This window comes from Meleagris gallopavo, chromosome 2 (assembly GCF_905368555.1).
Source record: "Meleagris gallopavo chromosome 2, MGAL_WU_HG_1.1, whole genome shotgun sequence".
NCBI classification, from domain to species: Eukaryota; Metazoa; Chordata; class Aves; order Galliformes; family Phasianidae; genus Meleagris; species Meleagris gallopavo.
In genome coordinates, this window is record NC_139405.1 from 14,164,200 (window position 1) to 14,186,497 (window position 22,298).

General features: G+C 39.1%; 1 long non-coding RNA gene across 1 annotated transcript; it reads left to right on the plus strand.

Moving 5' to 3' along the window:
* The first annotated feature begins 7,908 nt into the window (after positions 1 to 7,908).
* On the plus strand, positions 7,909 to 9,231 carry LOC104909530 (uncharacterized). Its single transcript, XR_792385.3, has 3 exons — positions 7,909 to 8,016; positions 8,344 to 8,625; positions 9,135 to 9,231. It is a non-coding gene; the product is annotated as an uncharacterized LOC104909530 (long non-coding RNA).
* The last annotated feature ends 13,067 nt before the right edge of the window (positions 9,232 to 22,298 follow it).

The window sequence follows — 22,298 nt, forward strand, 5'->3', positions numbered from 1 at the left end:
GTAAGATTTAGTGTGTTCCAGCTCCCTCCTCCTCAGCACTAACATTTCTAGATCACTTATGTGCTTAAAATTCTCATCAGCCTGTGTGCGGAAGTAATACTGCTGTGCTTTATACTGCTTCCACAGTTACCTTGGGACAGAGGAGGAAGTAGACATCAACACTGGCTTGGGATTCCTCTCAGGGGAGCTGTGTGCTATGCTCTATGCTAGTTCAGGTCAGCTTGCTGAGGAGCTGTCACCAGCTTAATAAATTGAATAATACTGTCTCCCTTGAGGCTTGGAAGGACTGTGGCTAAGAGAATCACACATCCAGGCTCTCCCTAAATGGCAGTTTTAAGCCTAATCCAAATAATTAGCATTCAAACATCGGTGCCTTACTCTGGCAAATTTAGAATATCACATGTTACAGTTCTCTCCTTTTTTTTTTTTTTTTTTTAAAGTAAGACTGTGGATCTCATTAAAAGGTAAACCAATATCATAGCATGCAATTGGCTTGACTGTGGTATATCCTATATTTAGCCCTATATTTAGAACGGATGGCACAGTAAGGTATTTATACTGTATCCTGGCCAATGTTTACTTTTAATGATGCCATCTGTGCTTCAGCATTGCTCTCCTTCAAAAGCTTTAAAAGAAATTCAAAGTGGGAACTGATACTTAAAAATGGGTTGGTATGTCTCTGACATATTCCCCTTGTCAAAGATTTTGCAGAATAATGGGACAGCTGCCAGTCTAAAACTCTAGAAAATTAACTCAGCTAATGGGGACCTGGCTTATGAGAGCAATAAGGTAGTATAAATAAATAATCAACAGTGACTTCTGCTTCTTAAATAAAAAAGAAAACCCAAGAAAACCACAAAATCTTTCTGTCCCAAATGGGACAAAAACCACTGTTAAACAAACAGACAACTATGACAAGGGAGGAAGTTCTGCAGTTTGGAGCTGAGTGTGTGTAAAGGCATGGTCTTCTGTCTGAATGCACATGCTCAGGAAACTTCCTTTTAGATGAGCAATATCTTTAATTATGGGTGCTGCTGTCTTGGCAAGACACAGAGGAATATAGTGCATACACCTCTCCCATGTTGCACTGGATGTTATCCTTAGTCTGTTCCCTCATTTGGCTGAGTTGAGAGAGTGCCCAGGAGGTGAACATGCCTCTGCTAGTTTCCACAGCTGGGTCTTGTTCAGCATGGCTACTCTGACACTTGTACCAAGCAAGAACCTCAGGAGAGCAATGGATTCAGCCCAGGTATTAGTTGTGATAAGGAGAGATTAAGAGATGTCTTTTTTAACATGAATTTGTACTTGGCCACTTGAGATCTGTGTTGCGTTATAGCGGTACTGAGATGTTTCAACCAAGCATGTTGCTGGAATAGACTCATAGTATCAGTGGGTGTAATCTGTCTCACAGCACACGTGGTTTGAGCTGTTGTAGTTGCTGACTTGATTGAGCCTTCACAGTAGTAACCAGCAAAAATCTCGTCCTTTAAAGAAAGCAGCATTCTCCTAGCCTGCTGAGATTTTAGTGACCTCTTGAATGCTTGCAAAGTACTCCTGAATATACAGATGTTTACTGGTCAAAGTAAGAGAGATCACTTTCCAATTATCTCAGAAGTCAGCAAGTAATGGAAGAATGAGTTTGCTCCAGTTAAACTTATTGTTTGTAACATTAATTTAACAATGTTACAAATACAATAATGCTGCAGCGTTGTTTATGTTAATACTTTAATTGTAAATGGTAAATTGTAAATAGATAGACTTGGAAATGTGAATTTAGCAATATGATATAATGCAAGTGTATCATTATTCCTTCTAAGTTTTGCAGTTAATAAGCATTGTTTGATTAAAATACTATAATTTATAAGATGGATAATAAATATACATGCCAGTCAGGTTGACCACCATAAAGAAAAGACCATAATTCTAGAAGGGAAGCAGACCCAGAGCCTTATGCAGTGCCCTGTTCAAATCCTCAATCATTCATACAAACCGTAAGTAATGTTTAGAACTGATACTTTTTGCAGGCACTGAAGAAGCTTCCCATAGTTTACTTACCAGAGAGGAGAAATGTAATACAGGCAGAATCCTACGTGCAAATAGGAAGTTGCATTGGGCCAACACTGGACAAGTCTTCAACTGTTTTTGCTCTTTCTTAGCTTTGTAGGTCACCCAGACCCATAGTTATTGTAACATAGCAGGGGTAATTATAACATCCTTTCTCATGGTTCTTGATACAGTTGGGAAGACTAAAGCAAAAAGGAAATCCTAATGCTTTTCAGCAAACTATAGATACTTATACGACTTCTCCTCTGAAAATAAGCATGTGATAAAATAAAAAAATGGGTTCAAAGGCCAATAATAAAAGATCTGGTCAGGAATATTCCTAAACGACTAACGAAAGTTACACTTTTTGGTTGTTTTTTCAGCTGTTTACTGAAGGAGTAAGTAATTTTGCAAACTCAGGGAGGCTGGAAGCTAGAAACCTAGTTCTGGTCTCTGTAGATAATGCCTTGACCATGTGAATTTTTACACTGAACCATATTCTGGAAGGAAATGAAAACTAATAGAATTGATAAAACTTGGAAAGGACACGGTATATCATTAACAAATGAGCATTTCCTATTGCCTTACATAGTCGTGAAATATATGCAGCTGCTTAAAAGGAAATTTATGGTAGGTTGGCAGATTCTACATAGCTGCTGCAGATAGACTAGGTGCTGCTTAGTAATAGATAATGAGGAAAAGCAAACTTCAGAAAATCTCTGGCTTCTTTCCTAGGCATTTAGACAGCTGAATTACTGGACCCTTGCTAATGGTTGGCTGTGCCTCGGACCCTAGTGTGTGAAAAGTGATTTCTTCAAGTTAATTCCAAGAAACTGCACACTTTGCGTGGCTCCCTGTGGTTCTTTCTGCACCAGGAAATTGTGAATTAACTTTGATTAAACTTTGTTGATGGTATCTAAATTATAAAGTGTCATGATAGATTCAACTGGCAACTTGGGCAATGAGACTGATGGGAGTTTTCCTCTTAGTGCCCTGAGGCCTTCAAAACCGAGGGACTCTTGGCAGGACACCCAGTGCACAGCTCCATGGGCTTTTGTATTTTCAAAAGCTAATGAAACAAATGAGCCTAGGAACAACCCCAAGGCCTCTGTCACTTAATTGAATTTGATTTGTCAAAAACCAAAATTATAAATGCTAGTCCTCTGTTCAGAAGTAAGAAAAGATTTTCAGTTGAGTAATGAAACAATGAAGGCTCAACCTAGGTGATTTGGCTCTAAGTGAAATTGGGGATGCTGGTGGTTGTATGTGAATCCACTTCTGGTGGCCAGCAGTGATGGAGTAATGAGTGTGTTTCCCATTAGCAGCTGTTATTACACAAGAAGACAAATTGCCTTTTGGCAAGTGATGTTGATCCTTTGGATCCTTTTCCTATGTCAAAACTTGTAAATTTTCTCATATATATGTAACTTTTTTCCTGATTTTTTTTTGCTATGTGGTCATTTCTAGCCCTGGGCTTTGTTACGAAAAGCTGTGTAAGACTGGGTAGATAAAATAAGGTCTTATTTGTATGGCGTTTGTTTACCTTTGCCTCTTTGTGGAAAATTATGATGGAGGTACATTATTAGTCTGTGGACTCTGAAGTCTGTACTGCAGCAACCTTTGAGGACTGATGAGAACGTAGCACTGAATAGCTGGATTGGTGCTTAATTTCTATGTTAGAATTGTTGATGTGCTGTTGCTGGCTTTGTTGCATTGTGGGGCAGGAAGAAGGAAGGGAAGGTAACAGATGTAAGAGAAAATATCAAAGTGAGAGAAGTTGTTTCTGATGTAAGTTATGCAGACAGAACTAAAGCTGTCAGAGAAAATAGCTGCTGGAAGATCTCATGACAGTGGCTAAGTACCAAAATAAGTGAGTGATACACATTGGAGGAATAATCTTAATTTCACATGGTGCAGCAATGTTAGACATCAAGGGTGAGGTCCTGGAAGCCAGTCAAAACAATGATTGTTGTGAACAGTGTTTTGTGCTCAGCAGGAGTAAATATCACTTTAGAAATTGTTAAGGAAGAGTTGAGAAGAAAACTGAATGTTATTAACTATTGTCTAAACTCATAGTCTGCCAGCATCTGAATTGTACTAAGTGGTCCTTGTTACCTTGTCTCAGAAAAGATGCAGCAGAACTGGAAAAAATGCAAAGAAAAGCTTTTTTCTTTTTTCTTTTTTTGTCTCTATTATAGCATGGTCTTTATATGAGGATAGATGAACTGTGCTAATGTGCACCTGAGGAAAAAACAACTGAGCATTGCTGATAGAGATCAGTATTAGAGAGATAATAGAGATGAATACTATAATAGAGATGAATATTATGATGAGCAGTTGGGAAGAGTGAACTGAAAAGTGGAAGATATTTTTCTTATGAAAGGTGATATAGGAAGTGCCAGAGAAATTCAGTGAGAATTCAGACTGGATTCTCCTGGAATGGTATGTGTCCAAATGATTAAATTCATTGCTGGAAAATGTTGTGGTCCAGAAGTACTGAAGAAAAACAACGTCAACAAAAGACCACAACCAAGTTGGCATATTTGTGTAGGTTAGAACCCTTGGGTGTGAACAGAGAGCAATAAAATGCAAACTTTTGACTCATGTGCTACTGACTTTCATAACCTGGAAGCCACACCAAAAGAGAGAAAAGAGGCTGCAATTGCAAACCTGCCCACTGGTGCTTTTGTAAAGAATAGCAAAAACTAGAAAACCTACCACTTAATTTATGGGTGAATCTTGCGTTATATATTTCTGTTCTGCAGTCTATTCCAAACAAGTTTTCTTTCTTCCCTGAGGAACTAGTGCTGAATAAAAAAAGATCACTGAGAGAAGCCTGAGGGCTATCAAAAGGACGGGGAACTTGGGGCAGTTAGTGGATGGTACAGGGAGTACAAGTGGTATTTTCCTCTACACCTTCAGTAGCAGAGAGGAATGCTGAGAGAACCAGAAAACCCAAGAAAAAAAAAAAAAACAACAGAGAATGGAAGACCTGCAAAACTGCAGGCCAATGAAGGAGATGTTAAGGCACATATGAAATGTGGAAGTGATATGAGACAGCCAGCATGATTTCATCAAGGGCAGATCGTGCCTGGCTGATCTGGTGGCCTTCTGTGATGGAGTAACAGCATTGGTGGACAAAGGAATAGTAACTGATTTCATCTGCCTGGACTTCTTGCAAGGCTTTGACATCATCCTACACCACATCCTTATCTCTAAATTAAAGAGAGATGGATGTGAAGGCTGGACTACTAAGTGGATAAATAATTGGTTGGATAGCCATAGCCAGAGGGTTGTTGTCAATGACTCTACGTCCAGATAGAGGCTAGTCACAGGTGATGTCCTCCAGGAGTCCATCTTGGGACCTGTGCTCTTCAGCATCTTTATTGATTACATAGACAGTGGGATTGAGTGTACTCTCATCAAGTTTACTGATGACACCAAACTTACTGGTGCAGTTGATGCAATAGAAGGGAGGGAAGCCATCCAGAGGGACCTGGACACACTCAAAAAGTAGGCACATGATAATCTAATGAACTTTGATGATGAAAATCCCAGATACAAGCACAGATTGAGAGAAGAGCTCATTAAGAACAGCCCTATAGAGAAAGACTTGAGGATCCTCATGGACCAAAAGTTGGACCAAAAGCTGTACATGACCAGCAATGCACTTCTGCAGCCTGGAAGACCAACTGTATCAACAGAGAAATGGCCCACAGGGAAAGAGAAGGAATTGTCCACCTCTGCTCTGCCCTTGGAAGGCCCCATCTGCAGTACTACATCTGGATCTGGAGCCCCTAATACAGGAAGGAGGAAGAGCTGTTGGAGTTGATCCATAGGGGGGGCCACAAAGATGATCAAAGGGCTGGAGAACCTCTTCTGTGAAGAAAGGTTGAGGGAATTGAGCTTGTTTAGCCTGAAGAAGAGAAGGCTCTGGGAAGATCTAGTTGCAGCCTTCCAATACTTGAAGGAAGCTTATAAGCAGGAGGGAGACTGACTTATGCAATCTGATAGTGTTAGGACAACGGAGAATGACTTTAAACTAAAAGAGGGCAGATTTAGGTTAGATGTTAAGAAGAAATTTTTTACTCAGAAAGCAGAGAGGCGCTAAGACAAGCTGCCCAGAGAAGCTGTAGATATCCAACTCTGGTGGTATTAAGGGCCATGTTGGATGGAATCCTGGGCAGCCTGATCTAGTGGTTGGCAACCCTTTCCATGACAGGGGAGTTGGAACTAGGTGGTGCCCTCCAATCTAAGCCATTTTATGATATGAAAGATGCTAACATCGTAATTTTTGGTATATCTTACTCCCATTTCCCTTTGATCTTGCAGTAAAATTATAGAGGTCCTTCTCTTTTGGTGGAAAGTGAGAAGGTGGCCTTCCTGGGTCCAAACGCAGCCAGAAAACATACAGCAGCATGCTGATACAATGTTATCAGCTGCCCCATCAATTAGGTCATAGGCTTTTACCACAAGCTCTATGGGCTAATATTTGCTGTGGTTTGAAATGCAGCTTTTGGGAAGTTGTCATTGATAAGTTTGTCACTGGCAGTGCTGTCTTCTTGTGGCTGTTACTAAGGCCAACATGAGCATGGAAGAGGTGGGGCCAACCATAATTATCCCTTTCCAGGAGGTAATGCTTTTAATGCTGCTTGGAAGGTTGTTTTGCAACACTACTGATGTTGATGATTGTGCTGCCTGTCTTGCCTGTGCTAGGTCATGTAATTGGGCTAGATACGTTCTTCCCTTAGCAGTTCAGAGGCTTCTTTGTTGCAAGAGAGAGTTCTTGGTGCCTGAAACATGAACCACGTTATTTGTATGCTCCTTTATACCTCTATCCTTGGTATGAATTGCGTGTGTGTTCTGTCTTGTTTTAGTTTTCTTCCTTCACTGGTGGTATCAGGATGTTCAGGACATTTAAATGAAATCAAATGTTACCATTTTTTTTCAGCAACAGAGCCTAGTCTTTCTGCAGATTTTGCTAATGTCACTTTCTCTTGCTGATTGCTGTTGAGGCTTCTGACCAGCTGCTGATAGACACAAATCTCTACATGATTTGTTACAATGGCTGGAATTGATTCAGAGCAGAAATATGTTTCAAGAATTGTTGTTTCCCCTTGTTCATAGTGAAGTGTGTAGTGCTTCAAATGTCCAAGGGCACGTATGGCTGCTAACCAAACAACATCCTGTTCAGATCCATCCTCCTACCTATTGATCACAAATCCTGTGGCTGCTACTACTGTGGTATGTTTCCTCCCTGCTCCACCCACTCGAGGCTGCTGCTGGTGGTCTGCAGCTCCATATTTCCTTCTTCAAAGACCAAAATGTCCATGTTGCAGATGGTGTTCATAATAAGAATTGTGTCTCCAACAGTGCTAATGGCTGTGGGCTTCCTTTCATCCATCACAAATGTTTGAAACCATCTTCTAGCACCAACCACCCCTTTTTCAGTCAGCATAGTGGGGCAGTTTTGTCTTGTGTCAAGAGTACCAGCAGGGATGATGAAACAGTCTTAATTACAGTACCCAATGTATTCCCCATTTCCACTCCTTCACTGCTAGAGGTGGAATGAGATAGCAGCTATGAAGAAAAATCTTAAATTCTAGTTGTAGAAGTAGCCCATTGATCTTGTTGATTCATCTAATGTGAACTCAGAAATATCTTCCAAACTTTTGCTTGAAAATTAAATGCATTTTTAGGCTCTTAATGTGATACGAAGAAAACCTGATAATGAATGGAAACTTTCCAGTGCAGCCTCTTTCAATTAAAGGTCACATCTTGATTTAGGAACTTTTTTTTTAAAACTGTTCTTATGTTTCTCTGACCTATTCAGTCTCTATCAAACATGTTCTCTCTTTTTCCAGCGTGCAAAAGCAATACTTGGAATGCTGGGGAAAGTTGCTGGCCGTTTTAGAAACAATAGAAGATTTTGAAAGACCAGAAGTCCTGTGATAAAGAGGGCCAGAACAGTCAGTAAGTCACTGAGTACTCCAACTAAATCAGTAAATGTGCCATTCCTCTGTGCTGGGTCTGACTCTGTGCACAGCACTTACTACATGGCTTTCCTCTGGGCAATGTTTTCAGCCTCTGAGCTGTTATGGGAAAACATGAGATAGTTATTGGAGTGGTCCTGTAGAAAAAAGTAGGCCAGGAGTCAGCTGACAAATACCTTATTTTAGTCTTTCCTCTGCTCGGCTGTATGTTCGTGTGGATCATTTTCTGCCTGCTCTTACCCATATCTCCTGAATTCCCTGTCTGCTTATAGAGCCTCTGATCTACTTTCTGTTTTACTTTTTTTAGCTGCTGTGCTGGACTCAGCTGACCAGACATAATATGCAGCCTTTCAGATGATACTAAAATGATATCACAGAAATAACAAGAAAAACCTGAGAGTACAATTGCCAAAGCATACCGGCTACTGAGGAAGAGCACAAGTTACTACCTCTGGAATTGAAACAAACAAACAAACAAAAAACAATAACAAAAAAGTACTACTCTTCATTTCCTGATTTTAACGGTATGATGTCCCAGGTTCAGATTTCATGCAAATACTATTGGAGAGGAAAACTTTTTGAAAATTAGGTAAGATAAATTCTCTTTGACTATTTCTGTAAGCTTGTCAGGTCTCAGCCATAACAGGAGTTAGATTTTTAAATCTACTCTACTCACAAAAATATCTCCTTTATGTTGTTCATTCTGGGCAGTTCAGTGCATTAAGTGTGTACTTTCTTCAATTCTTTTCTTTTTCACTTGGAAAACAGATTTTAAATGAAAAAGTGTCTTTTGAATTTGATGGCAGAAGGCAACCTTTGTTTGAAACAATTGCAAATTAAGAAAGAATGTGCTGTCTGTTTTTAATTGGAAAGTATTTTCATGAAAAATAGTGGTTTTCAGTATTCCTTGGTTATTCTACAGCTTAATACAATCAGAAAATGTTTTGGTCAAAGTAATTTTTACCATCAGTTGAATTATGTCTCCTTGGAGAAAAATGGGAGGAGAAATAATATACAGAAAAAAAGTCTACCAATGCAACAGTGGTTTAAAGCAAAGTTTTTGGAGGCATTCAGAACTATCTCTTTCCTTGTTTGAAGGCTGCGTTACACTCTTTGCAATCCAGAATGTCATTTCCCAATAAGTGGGAGGTGAGGAAGGGTATGGATTGAGCCACAGAAGGCATGGAAATACGTGTAAGTATGTATGTATGCCTGTTTAGCTGTCACTGCAGTCCTTCCCTTCACCTGGCCTTCAAAACCCTTGCTGTCTTTCTCCATGAACTTCTATTTTTGCTGTTTTGACCTTAGCTCCAGTGTAGAAAGCTTAAACCTACAGACCAAAATACCAGGCAGTGTAAAGCTAAACAGTTTCTTAAATAGGATTTGAACCAGATCTCTCTTAGGGAGAAAGATGTGGTATTAAACTGCTGTCCTCCTGCAGAGGCTTTAGTAGCGCTGTGAATTTCTATGCTTCGGAGTACCAGTCTTCATGGGATTTCAGACTCATCTGTTACAAAAGGCAAATGACCCCAGTTTGAACTTCCTCCAAGTCTTCCCCTTATTGCTCGAAAACCTTTTTTCTAGCCAACTGAGCAACAGTTCAGTTCCACCCCTTCTCCCTCATACACCACTTCAGTTTCTGACAGCTTTCCTATGTACTTTGTCTAATGTACACTGCATCTAATGTCTTGAACTGAGTCTGGTTACTCATGGCATTTCATGGCAGGAGGGATTCTTGACTGGTGTGTGAATAGTTGCCCAAGTTTTCTGCTTCTGAAGAAGGGATACTGTAAGTGCGGCTTCATCATTAGCAAGGATTTCACAGCAAAGATATGAAGTTTTCCGAGCCAGATGGCAAGGACTGCTTGTCTCTGAAAAGTTTGCCTAAAAGAGAGAATAGAGAGGAGGTTCTCTAGTAACTTTCTTCCATATAAAGATTTTAAGATTTAATAGAAGAAGCAATGCTATTTCTCAGTTTGCTCCTGCATCTTATTGTGGGCACTGACTCCTGCTCTAGATTTCTAATGATTTCTGTGGTCCTGAAAGTCCTCCATTCTTGCTCCTTCAATCACTCGCTACTCTTGGTTTATTCTTCTTTTATATTTTACAAAAGAGTGGCTAGACTTTAATAGTTTCATACTCCTGTTTGCTTCACTACCTCCCCTAAAGTGTAGTGCCAAAACATCTCCTTTTCCCAAATGAGTACCTATGGCTTTTTCGCTCTTTCTATCTTCAGGAAACACCTAAAAGAGACACCTAGTCAAAACCCTTTCCATCAGCATCAAACACCATCAGCTCTACTGGAAACAGACATTGTCTGAAGGAGTTAGAGTGACACGGGATGGAAGCCTGTTCTGTTCTTTATTTTATAAAGTCTTACAAAACCTCTGATAACTGAAATGGGGAATCTCTGCAAGTCCATTGTGAAACTGCATAAATTTAGAACTTAACGAGTTGTAATTAGTGGCATTGTAATGATCTCCGTATGTTAGTAAGTTGTTTAGTAAGAAATGCAGTTGTTTGCCGTTCTGCGCTGTACTATGACAAATTAAAATTCAAACCATACAAGCGTCTGTCTTTCGTAGATCTCTCATACGTTTGTCAAGAATGTACTAATATAAAAAGATGTGCAAAGCAGGATGCACAGAACTGTTCTATCTTGTTTCCATGTTGCCTCTTTGTATGCGAGAGAATCAAGTACATGCATGCCTGGTTCTGTGTTGCAGGAGATTCAGAGACCTTCTCGAGGCTTAGATAAAGCAGCACTCAGACTATAGATTACCTTCTATATTGCAGTACATCCTGAACTTACAAAATAACCACCTTCCACGGAGAGTAGTATTGTCTAATAGATTTGGTTGTCATGCTTGAAGGTGGTGTATAAATGACAAACAGACCTATGTTTGTATAATCTTCATTACTTTTAACACAGCTCAATATAATTTCACAAAATGTTTCATTTATTTTTATTTCAAAGATTGTGACAGTTAGGATTTTGAAGTACAAGCTGCCATCTGCAATCAATTTATGATCTTTCCCTAGTGCAATCGTGGAAAAAAAAAAAAAAAAAAAAAAAAGGGAAAAAAAGAAAGAATTATTTGGAGTAAAAAGCATTGAAAAACAAGTAGAGTGGAGTAATAGCACATCTGTTTTCGTAAGAAATCATGGAATCTGGACTTTTTTCAGTGTGGTATTTTACTACCACATGGCTTTAATCCTACATCTGGGCCTGTTGTTTTATGAAATATTTCCCACAGATGATGTCAATTATAATTTTTGTCCCGCTCGTCAATTTACGGACTTTTGGAATAAGACAAAATGAAACAACCAGAAAAAGAACAACTTATGTGGTCTACCCTCTGACAAAATTATAGCTGTGTGATACACTTCTAAAATCAATAACTCTGTTAATGATTAGCAGAAAACATTGCTTAGTTTATGAGCAGAGATGTGGCCCGCACTTGCCAGATGCTTGGCTCTGAGTTGCATTCTTGTTTGCTGTGTATTTACCAGCAGATGTTCAGCAGTTTATTTAATACCTCTTGCATGGGCCAGTAGTAGGTCTAAGTCTGTGCGACATTTATAAGCCATCTGCCAGCAATACAGGTGGAATGCTTTTATGATTTTTCTCTTCTCTCCATCTCTCTCTCTCTCTTTTTCCAGTGGTGATCTGTCAGTGAAATTATAGATAAGTCTTTATGGATTTATACAACTATTAGGAAATAGTGCTCTTATCTTTATAGGAATTCTCTAAAATGTGTATTTCAGCAGATGTCTTTTCAACTGTTCTTTAATTACTGTTTTACACTTCTTAATTTGCAGTATTATATGAATGACCTAATGAAACTCTTTTCTTTAGAGAGACATTCCAGCTGTTTTTAAGTGTAGACCCTGATTTAAGTATGAATGACTTTTCTCATTGGAGTTAAATCTTTTTTTTTTTTTTTCAGTTGGTCTTTGAAAGAGGGACCTGGGCAAAGTAAAGATCCAGCTTGTGTTCCTGGCTTTCCCAGAGTTGAGGAGTATTTGAGTTTAGGGTTTATAGTGAACTAGACTTAAATTGTTTCAATGCACGGTCATGCAAAAATTCCAGTGCTGGTTTTAGTTGGAAATGCTCATGGGGTCTGATCCAAAGCCCATTGAAGTGAAAGGATCTTGTTGACCTCAGTGGTCTTTGGATTGGGTCCATGGAAAAGTGTTTGTATGAAAAGAATGCATTTATTGTGGCCCCAGTTCAGCAAGGTATTTGAATATGCACATAGTGTTTCAACATGTGTATGGTCCTGTTGATATACACACGTGTTTATTATTATGCAAAGACTTGCATATCACCTTGAACTGGGGCCCTCAAGAGCCTCCACCTGTCCAAGCTGAGTGAGGATTTATTCCTTAGTAGGAAGAGAAGTTTGGCCCCAGGCTCTGTTGAGCTTGAGAAACCTGCTCTATAGAAGGGAAATCCATGCAAAAAAGTGTTGTTTTCCTGGCTCAAGGCAATCCTGACTGGGTCTCCAGAAGCATAGTTGAAGTAAGTAATAAGATATTATCCTGTTCTTAATAGTGTATTGAACTAGACTGTACTTCGAGAAATTGATCCCAAGAGAGACAGTCAAGTGATCACAATCAAGCAAGGCAGTCCCTGGTGCATGATAAACTGCAGATTTGTAAAATATCTGAAGCTAAAGATACCAATAAATTGCAGAACCACATCACAAGTTGCATTAGCAGATGAATTTGATTTCTGTGTTGTGTATTAAGATCATTTGGATATATATATTCTCTTCCTGATTGCTTGCCACAGTATCCAAAACTGATGCATAAGGAACTGCTTTGTCAGTGAATAAAGCCAACCAAGAAAAAAAAATTGCTCTTTTAAAGGAAGAAATCATATGTAGTTGCAGTACATAAGGACAAAAAGTAGACATAAACATTCAGAAGTATACAGTACATTGGAACAGCTATTGATACTGTCAGTATCTATTGAATATTCTGGCTGCAGACATTGTTGAATTTTTTTATTTGAACTTGTTCCTTTCTTTGTCTTTACCCACTTTGTGCCACCCAGTCAACTCCAAGTCAGTCTAAAAAGAAAAACTTCAATCTCCAATGAATACTTTATCAAAAAAGGAAATCACCTGGTGAAGGTGGGGAAGTATGATCTACTGAAATATTTATATATATATATATATATATAATTTTTTTAATTACAGATATCATCTATGTCACTCATCACTTAGTTGTATTTTCCTATAGAGGAAGATACAAACTTGATGAATCTTTCAATCTCTAATCTCAGTTCAGTCCTTCCTCATCTCCACGTGAGACCTTTGAAGGTGTATTAGACTGTACACCAGAAGTACTTTTGCCTAGTAGTGCTTCTTCATGAGGAAGATTTCAGTAAAATTTTCAATGACAGCCTCTAAAATGAATCTAAGACTGCTTTTAGACTTCAATTTCTTTAGCTGTCACAGTTGAAGGAAGGTGCTTTGAACGAAGAGTAGATGCTTACATGTGAAAAGACAATGAGATGGTTCCAGTTTGCTGACATGTGGCATCTGAGCTAATGGCTGGTAAAAATTAGATTTCTTCAGCCTGGAGTGAAGGTGAAATTTCATAAAAATGATGTAACCAAGCCCTGGTACAAGTTAAGGGGGGAAATATTGTTTCATCAGTACTTAAGATCCTCAGAGAAAATTAGGGACTTGATTTTCTACAGACAAGACATCTCCAAAGGCACTTAACACCAAAGGTATTAGAGAGGCTGAGCGGAAGCTTGTGGACTCAGCAAGGGCTCATCAGAGTGTAGCCCTTCTGGAAAAGCAAGCAGATGATAAACCCCCCAGCATCCAAAACAGATCTAAGTATCTCCATGCAGGTAATAGAAGCAAACCCTACATGCCTATATAAAGGATACCAGTGCTTTAATCCAACTACAGAGAGAAATTATCTGGTATGTTAGTATTCATTCCCTTCTTAGGGAGAACTGTACTGGTCTCAGTGTATTCCTAGCCCTGTCAAAATGCAAAACTGTAACCAAATCTCATGTTTCAGGGCTTCAGCCTGCAGGACTTGGGAAAGATTTATGGTTTGCTTTCCTCTGAGGCACCAGATTTTTCACAGCTGGAGACATGACACTGGAGGTAGGCCAGTGCTTGGACGTGGTACGTAAAATCCTCTTTTTGCAGATGACTGGCTGGTCAAACTGATTTGATTACCAGATATGGGGGAAAAAAATACCAAGTGATGCCAAAGAAATGATGCAGAGCCATCATACGGCATTCTGATTAGAAGGGCAAAGCACTGAAGACTCTGTGGTATGCATCCTTAAAGGAGTTACCTAAGCCTACTACAACCTACTCAATTGTAGTCAGGGCTTCAGGAGTAAATGCTCAAATTCATCTCAGCCATGGGTTCCCTAAGATGTCTCCTCGGCCTATCACCTCTATCCCTAGGAAGAGGTCCGGGCTGGACTTCACTTGCAAGTCTCCATGTGAAGTTTCCAGCACTAACACTCACAGTTCACAGTGTAGGCATGCTTTGCTCTCTGAAAGCCCTTGGGGCTTTTGGATCTCCAAGGTTATACTGGCTTGCTCTCCTTCTGCTCTGTAAATGCTCTGTTTCTCTCCTTTGTCTGGGAAGCAAACCTATTTGAGCTTGCTTTGCAGTTAGGTATTCTTCCTCTACATCTGAAAGCTCCCTTAAGGATCAGAAGAAGCTCTGGGTTCTAGTAGCAACATTGTGTGCTGCATAAAGCAAGACTAGTACCTATTTAAGTTGGAAAGCTTTCTTTTCACTAATACTCAAGGCATTGCACTTGATGCCTTTGTGAGATGCCAATGACAAGGCCAAATTTCATGGCCTTCCTTTGGTGTGACTCTGACTCAGTTGCTGACAAAGTCTGAAGAAAATAGAAACAGTAGAAAAAAATGTATAAATTGAGGTAGTCAGTGCTGACTTCAGTACCTGGATGTTCCTTCCAAAACTATGGAGAAGGAGAACCCACATCTTCTAGAATGCTTTGGAAGTCTTGTTACTATATCTAACTGCACTCAGACTTTATGGAAAACTGGAATAATGCTCAGCAGCAGGATCTTTTCAAGCGATTGAAAGAAAATAGCTGTCTTGAGACTGCCTGTAGAAAAAAAATCACGAGTTTTCAATTAAGTTTACCTTGAAAAAATGCTTACTTTTCAAGGAAACTTTTTTTCTTGTAACCTGTTTCTTGAAATCCAAAATGTTTCCGTCTGGTGTGGTGATTTGTTGGTGTCCTGCAGAGTCGGATTCCCTTTCATTTATCTAGTGTATGTCCACCATCAGGAATTAGGAAATACAACTTTGATGATGCAGCAGCTCTGTCTGAAAAAGGGGAAATCAGCTGTATCATGGGGCATAAAGGGAAATGAGAGTATAAGATTTGGAATTCTGTATCCCAGGGCACCATGCAGCAGCATTTCCTAATGGAAATATTTTGGTTTTTGGTTGAAATATTTTGGTATTTGAGTTTCAGCCAAAACCTTGAAATTTTTTCTTTGAAAAATCAAGTTGAAAACTATTTATTATTTTCATTGAAGTTTTGCCCAGGAAAAATAAAACTTTCCAACCATCTTTGCTGAAGATCACAGAAATCAGTCTCTCCTTTTTTTGACCATTTAATCAGCTGTTGGAGAATTGAGATGTATGCTACAGGCAAGGAAAAACTTTAAAAGGCGGTGCATCATAAACCAAAGAGGTTTGTTTGTTTGTTTGTTTGTTTCTTAGAGCAGTGCTTGAGCTGTGTCAATGAAACATATATATGAAAACAAAGCATCAAATGTGGTTTCTAAATATGAAATTTGCATCATCACTTATGAAGGTTTGCTCCTTCTGTTTTGCATATGCTACTGTCTGCACGTAGTCTGTGTCAAAATACACTTCAGCATAACTTACTTACTGAAAATGCTTATGAAAATGTGGACTGTCTCATCTAGAGTACTTCCTGAATTTCTCTTAACTCTTTGTTTTACCAACGAGGAGTGAAGAGAACAGAGTTTGAAGCTCTCAGCTTGCAGATTCTTGCAATTTTTACATTATCTTGTGAACATACCCAGCCATTTGTAATACCAGCAGATCAGCATAGGTAGTGATTTTCTGTGTTCTTTGTGTGTGCATTCTTTGTACATTTGAGTATCAGTCAAAATGTACATTAGATACAGAGAAGCCTAAAATATGAACATCTCTCCCTGTTCACTATGAGTCAGTTTGCTACTAATTCAAGGGTTCTTAGCAGAGTTAAGTGTAAGTCACTCATACAAGCCTTGATATAGCCTACAGAAAACATGATATTGACTTGCCTAGTTTACCTTCTGCTCTACATTTAAGAGTGAGCCAAAAGGGCAACAACTCTGCGTATATGCACTGCTCTGGTGTGTTGTTTTGTGTGCACTTCACTTTCAAATAGCCTGCGCTTCTCTAAGTGTAAAGTTTCTTGTTGAGTTTCTGTTGTCAAGAGATGTAAGCAGTTGCAGTTGAAGAGAGGGTTCTTTAAGGGAAAAGCTTTAGAAATCACTTATCTTTGTGGAGAAGTTATGAGTTATGAGAAATGTAACTGTGTTACTTGTACAGCTGCTGGTACTTCGTGCACAAACTCGTTCCACACTAAGTCTTTTTCCACTTAAGGCTTGTACCCAGCATACAAGGAAGAACACTAATGTTTCAAAACTTTGATGGTGTGTTGTGTTCATGCCATTGATAATTATGGGCTATTTAAATCCCCTTTGATAATTATGCTCTGTATAAATCCCAAGACAAAGTTAAAGGGTTAAAGCTATCCTCAAGGCACCCATACAAAAAAGTGTGTCACAAAGATTACTCTTTTGGAAGATGGTTAGTTACTATAGAGTTTTACCTAACAAAGCAACAGCATTTCATCCTCTAATCTGCTGCACAAGATAATGAAGTTTTACCCTTCCACACATGCTCACAACAACATGAAGGCAGAAATGCTGTCTGAGACTGTCCAAGTGATTTCTGTACAACTCTGCCTGCATTGTGACATCTTCCCATGAGAAAGATGCAATCATTTCTGACATGGTAGAAGGTCAGACTGCAAGGCTTCTTGCCTTTAAGTTTCCTTTTTGTAGTGTAGAAACATTGTAAAATTGGTAGAAAATACCTGACATTCAACCAAAGTGCTAAGGAAGCCTGTAACTCTGATAACATGAGAAAATGCTCTACAGTCATGATAAATCACCTGCTCCTCTTTGTTATCCTGAAGCTATTTGCTGCAGGTGTACAGTGACTAGAGGTGGAAATATTCTATTGTCACAGTTACAAGACTGAGACAAAAATGTTCTTAGCTGATGGTATTTTTTTCTGACACCAGTGATTGGGAAAGGAAAGGTACAGATCTGGAGACAGGTAAAGCATCTGGAGTAGTGCAGCTTTTGAACAATGATAGTAACAGAAGCCAGCATGTCCAATAAAGCTCAGATTATGCATCTTATGAAAACTGTGTACAAGTTATTTGAGACTTGTAAAAATGGAGGTCCATAGTAAGAGTTTTGTAGTGATTAAACAGTGATATGGAAATGCAGATAAATAAATGGAGGAAAGGGCCAAATAGTGTCAGAGTGGCTAGACAAGCACAAGTCCAAACATACTCTCTGTATTTGGGAATTGATGTAGATAGTGTGAGAGCAGTTACAAGGTGTGTATAGATGCACCTACTGCATGCATATTCTGAAAATCTTCAGCTAGTGTCCAGGAATTTAGCATTCTTATTATAGAAGGAAGATGAGGTGAGGAAACTCAGATCAAATCCCTTAGTAATTTACCTTCTTAAGGATCTCAACTTGCTTTCTGCTCTGCTGTATGCCCTGCACCACCTCTTTTGTGTCTGCTATAAATGGATTAAGTAGGAGGTATATCCTAAAGCCTGTGTTATGGTATCTGCTGTAGAAATTTAGTAATGTTGTTACAAATACAACCTATGAACATGCTGTCATGCTAAAGTAATCCCCTCCCTGGACTTGCTGAAGTATAATCCACAGAGAAATACTAGGTTTCTTGATTGTTTTCTGCATCTTGTCTTAGAAAAGGGACTTACTGAGCACAAATAATTGCAGTTTCCAGTAGGGTTCTTGTGGAGGAGAAAGGTCCTAGAGCTAATTTGAGCAACTCTCTCAGAGAATTTAGAATTGCTGTTGAAAACGGATGTTGTTTGCAACCCCAGCAATCAGGCATAGTTTCAAAACGAGTATCTACATCGGCATCATGTCTTCAAGGCATGACCATGGTAATGTGAGTGAATCTCAGCTATGAGTGACCAAATTCTTCAGAGAAGTGTTCTTGTTGGGAAAGGTCTATTAAGTGCAGACAGTTTTGGATGCCTTTTAGATATTATTTAGATAGAAGTCACAATCTACCTTTAGAATTAATTTGAGGAAGAAAATTTAATAATGTAACTTTTCAACTTTTTTTTGATGTAGAGTAGGTAATAGCTGAACACAACAACTTCACCTGGATCATAGCTCCTCTGGGACTCTGCCCTATGCTTCTGAAATCAACTGGAGCATTGCTGCATGTGTACCTTCACATAGACACAGCCATTCCAGTGTGAATCATAGCAGCCTGAGCATAAGATTTTTAACATCGTCTTTCAGTGATCTCTCTTTTTGCTCTGATTTCCTTGTCACGCCTTGTAAAGGAAAAACAAGGATAAAGTGTCCTTGCAAAATAAAATTTGGGAAGACCAAAGAAAGGATGGGAGTCCCTGCAAAACAAGATAAAGAAAAATCTGAGAAGAGTTTAAGTCAGAAGGATCTGGTTAAACAAATTTATCTTGCAAGTATATGACAGGAGATGCTAGCTTACACCTACATGTAAATCTTGTTTGCTGGGCAGAACAAAGAGTGATAGACTTTACAGGATACAAATTTAGTTGTAGTTGGACAAAGCAACAAACTCGGAGTCCAGTTTACAAGAGTATGTATAAACAAAGGAAATGATGGAAGGGTACATACTTGGGGAATGCACTGTTATAGGAGAACAGAGAAGAATGTGAACACCAGGGACCTCAGTCATTGGGGAAAGGGATAAAGACTCACTAGTGTGGGGGTACAAGGATAAAAGAGGGACTGTGTCCCCCAATACTTTGAGACACCTCACAGGGGTATGCCCCTGTGGATTCTCCCTTTATTTGAGTAAAGAAAGCTGAAGACTCTCCTCTGTCTCTTTTCAGAGTAAAGATGATTGAGCAGGCTTATTGGAGCAGAATTTTTTCTAACACCTTGTAATCACTAAAACTGCCTTTTCTTTTAGTTTCTCTGGGTTTCTTCTCAGTACTCAAAATTAAGCTCCCTCTGCTTGCTCTTGTTGCCATCCCTGGACACTATGCTTTTGAAAAGGTAACAGTACAACCGGATATTCAGGATACCTTGAATTTCCCTTTGGTTAATCTTATGCAACTAGTACATTTTTCAGGAGGAAAAAAAAAATTTTTTTAACATCGTCTTCAACATTTAGTATTTAGCAAAATGCATCTAACGTCCTTAGCATTTTTCTTACTGTTCTATCAACTCTTTCAGCAATTTAGCTTTCTTATGTTTCTGGATAGACTTTCTTTTCCTCTACTTGTCTTTCCTGAATAATGTGTCTTCTTTATTGATATTCCTGTCATGTGAGTTATTCCATTATATCTGTTAAGCCAATTAACCTATAATTTTGGTTACCAGTACTTCCAGTTCTTTCAGTTTCCCAAACTACTTGCATGAATATGCAGACATCAGCAAATCAGCCCTCTTTTTCCTTTTCTGTCTCTTCTATAACCTTGTTGTCACTACCCACATTCCGTTCCCAAGGGTTAGGCTTTTTTCCAGGTCACCCTGTTCTCCCTGGTTACACTAACTACTTCAGCAGTCAGTTATATACACATAACCCTATCCAGGCAACCTCTTCTCTGAACTATGCTGTAAACCTTTTTGTCTGATAGTTGTTTCCATTCATATGCATTGTTGGGAGAAGCTGAAGAGTCTGAGAAGGAAAACTGGATTGAGGAATGAATGAGCCTGCAAGCTGAAGAAAAAAAATGGAGATGTTTGGTGGGGAATGTTAGAACTCAAAACAGTCTGCATGCTGCTTTAGGGAAACTATAGTTCAGTGTTAACTGGTGTTTGTGATTATTTGTTAGTGTTGCTGTGAACCATTACCACCATTGAGTACGTCTGCTAGTAGGCCTAGGAGATTTTATAGTCTGTCTTGCACCTAAATTATTGCAAGTGACATAGAACTCCTTCAAATGGGGCATTTGCTAGAAGACTAGTGCTAATGACATGGGTGGTCTGGGGATTGCTAAAGTGACTTTGACTCATTTTAATTTTCCCTTTTATGTCTACCTGTGTGGCCTTACAGGAAGGAGAATAATGAGGGAAGCACTCGTTAAATGTGGAAAAGGGGTCTAGTTACTCATTTTCAGGTGTGTCAGCATGTGTAGATCCTATATGGAAAAGTCAATGTATAAATGAAGGGAAAAATATGGTAAATGTGAAAGTTTGAAATTCCGCAAGTCTTGCACCTGCTTTGTAATGTGACATGTGACAGGCAAAGAGGAAAATTGGCAGAATGATGCCAATAAAACAGCTGAGACCTAAAATAGCAGTGAGAATTTTTATGTATCAACAATCCCTGTACCACAGGAGTTTGCTAACTGCCAGGAGTTACTAGAGCTAAAAGGAGAGGATTTTTGAAGAGGGTTTTCTGTGTTTTTAATATGTGAATGACCTCCATTACTTGAGTAGAGAAGCTCTTGACAATACTACTTACATTCTTCTTCAGGTATTTTGGTTTGGAAGAACCAGTACTTCATTTTCTCTGTTGCAAAATAATGTGCAAAAAATTGTGGAAAAGCGGTTTGTCCAAGATCATGGAAGCAGGTTTCTGTTGGTGTCAGAAGTTCCTGACGCTGACCAGCTGAGCCACCTCCCTGTCACTATTTGTTGCTCTCCCATGCCCTATCTGTCCAGGACGGTCATGGGGATGGCTCACTTTAGTGCCATTGATCACTCATAATTCATTGTATGCTGCCTAATTCAGATTTCTCTGAAGCTGCAAATGTCACCCACTTGCTTCTGTGTTTGTGACAGGCATTCTGGGCCCTCTGAATGCTGCTGAAGTAAAGATACAAGATTCTTGGGCAGATATTCATTGTATGTGTTTCTGTCTGTGCTTCTCCTCACTTTCTGTAAAGGATCAATCATGAGTATCACATTTAGTATTAGAGGGAAGTTAGTCCACAATTTGCGAGTCACGGCTAGTAATAACAGAGAATAGCATCTTCCAAATTATGTACATCCTTGTGCATGTGCAAACGTTTTCACATTTTTCACATAGATCTGTTTCACTGCAACAGTATTAACCTACCTACATTTTACGAGTCCACCTGCACTATCTATTGTTTTTAAAGCTCCTCTTTGCCACAGTGGTGCAGAATCAGGCACCTTCAGCAGAGAGAGACACTGGCTATGGCTATTATTATTTCTACGTGGAAATGCACCAGCAGGTAACACAATAAGCGAACACATGGTAGGAACATTGTCCGGTCCACAAAAGAGATCCTGAATGACATTAAACAAATGGCCCAAAGTAGCTTTAGAAAGGGTTTCATGCATCTCGGGCTGTTAGCTGTTTTATGTTTCCTGTCTGGAATGAAGAGAGAGACAGGGCAAAGGAGTTGGGGCCTTGTTTATGCTCATGTGTTTATTGTATCAGAGACATTTAAGTGGGAGGATATGACAGGTTTTCAAGGGGACAAGGTATGACTCAAATCCAGGTGCAGCTTGTTTTCCATGAAATGCATCACTTGCCTGTTAGACATACATTTACCAGCAGCCAAAACAAATCTTGGCAAAGTTGGCATTCTTCTTACTGTAAATGAACAGCATCTCAGCTTGTTATTGTTATTTTACAAATACAACAGATGTTGCTGATTTCTGCTTGATAACCTGCTGTTTAAGGGGAGTCATTTAACTTACACACAAAGATAAGTAGGCTGCTGAACCAAATTCATCCCAGGTGTAACTGCAACTCTTTCTTTGGTTCCTAAACTACAAATACTTATCCTAAATCTTACTTACTAGAATTGGACAGGTTTTACTGTATTCTTCCTAAAATAATGGATTTTGAGGTGTGTTTCCTTCAAGGAGTTGAGCTTTTTTCTTAAGTTCCAATAATTCTAGTGACTTCTAGTTGCACTTGCTGAGGTTTAAATGACATAGTAAGTACATGAAAACA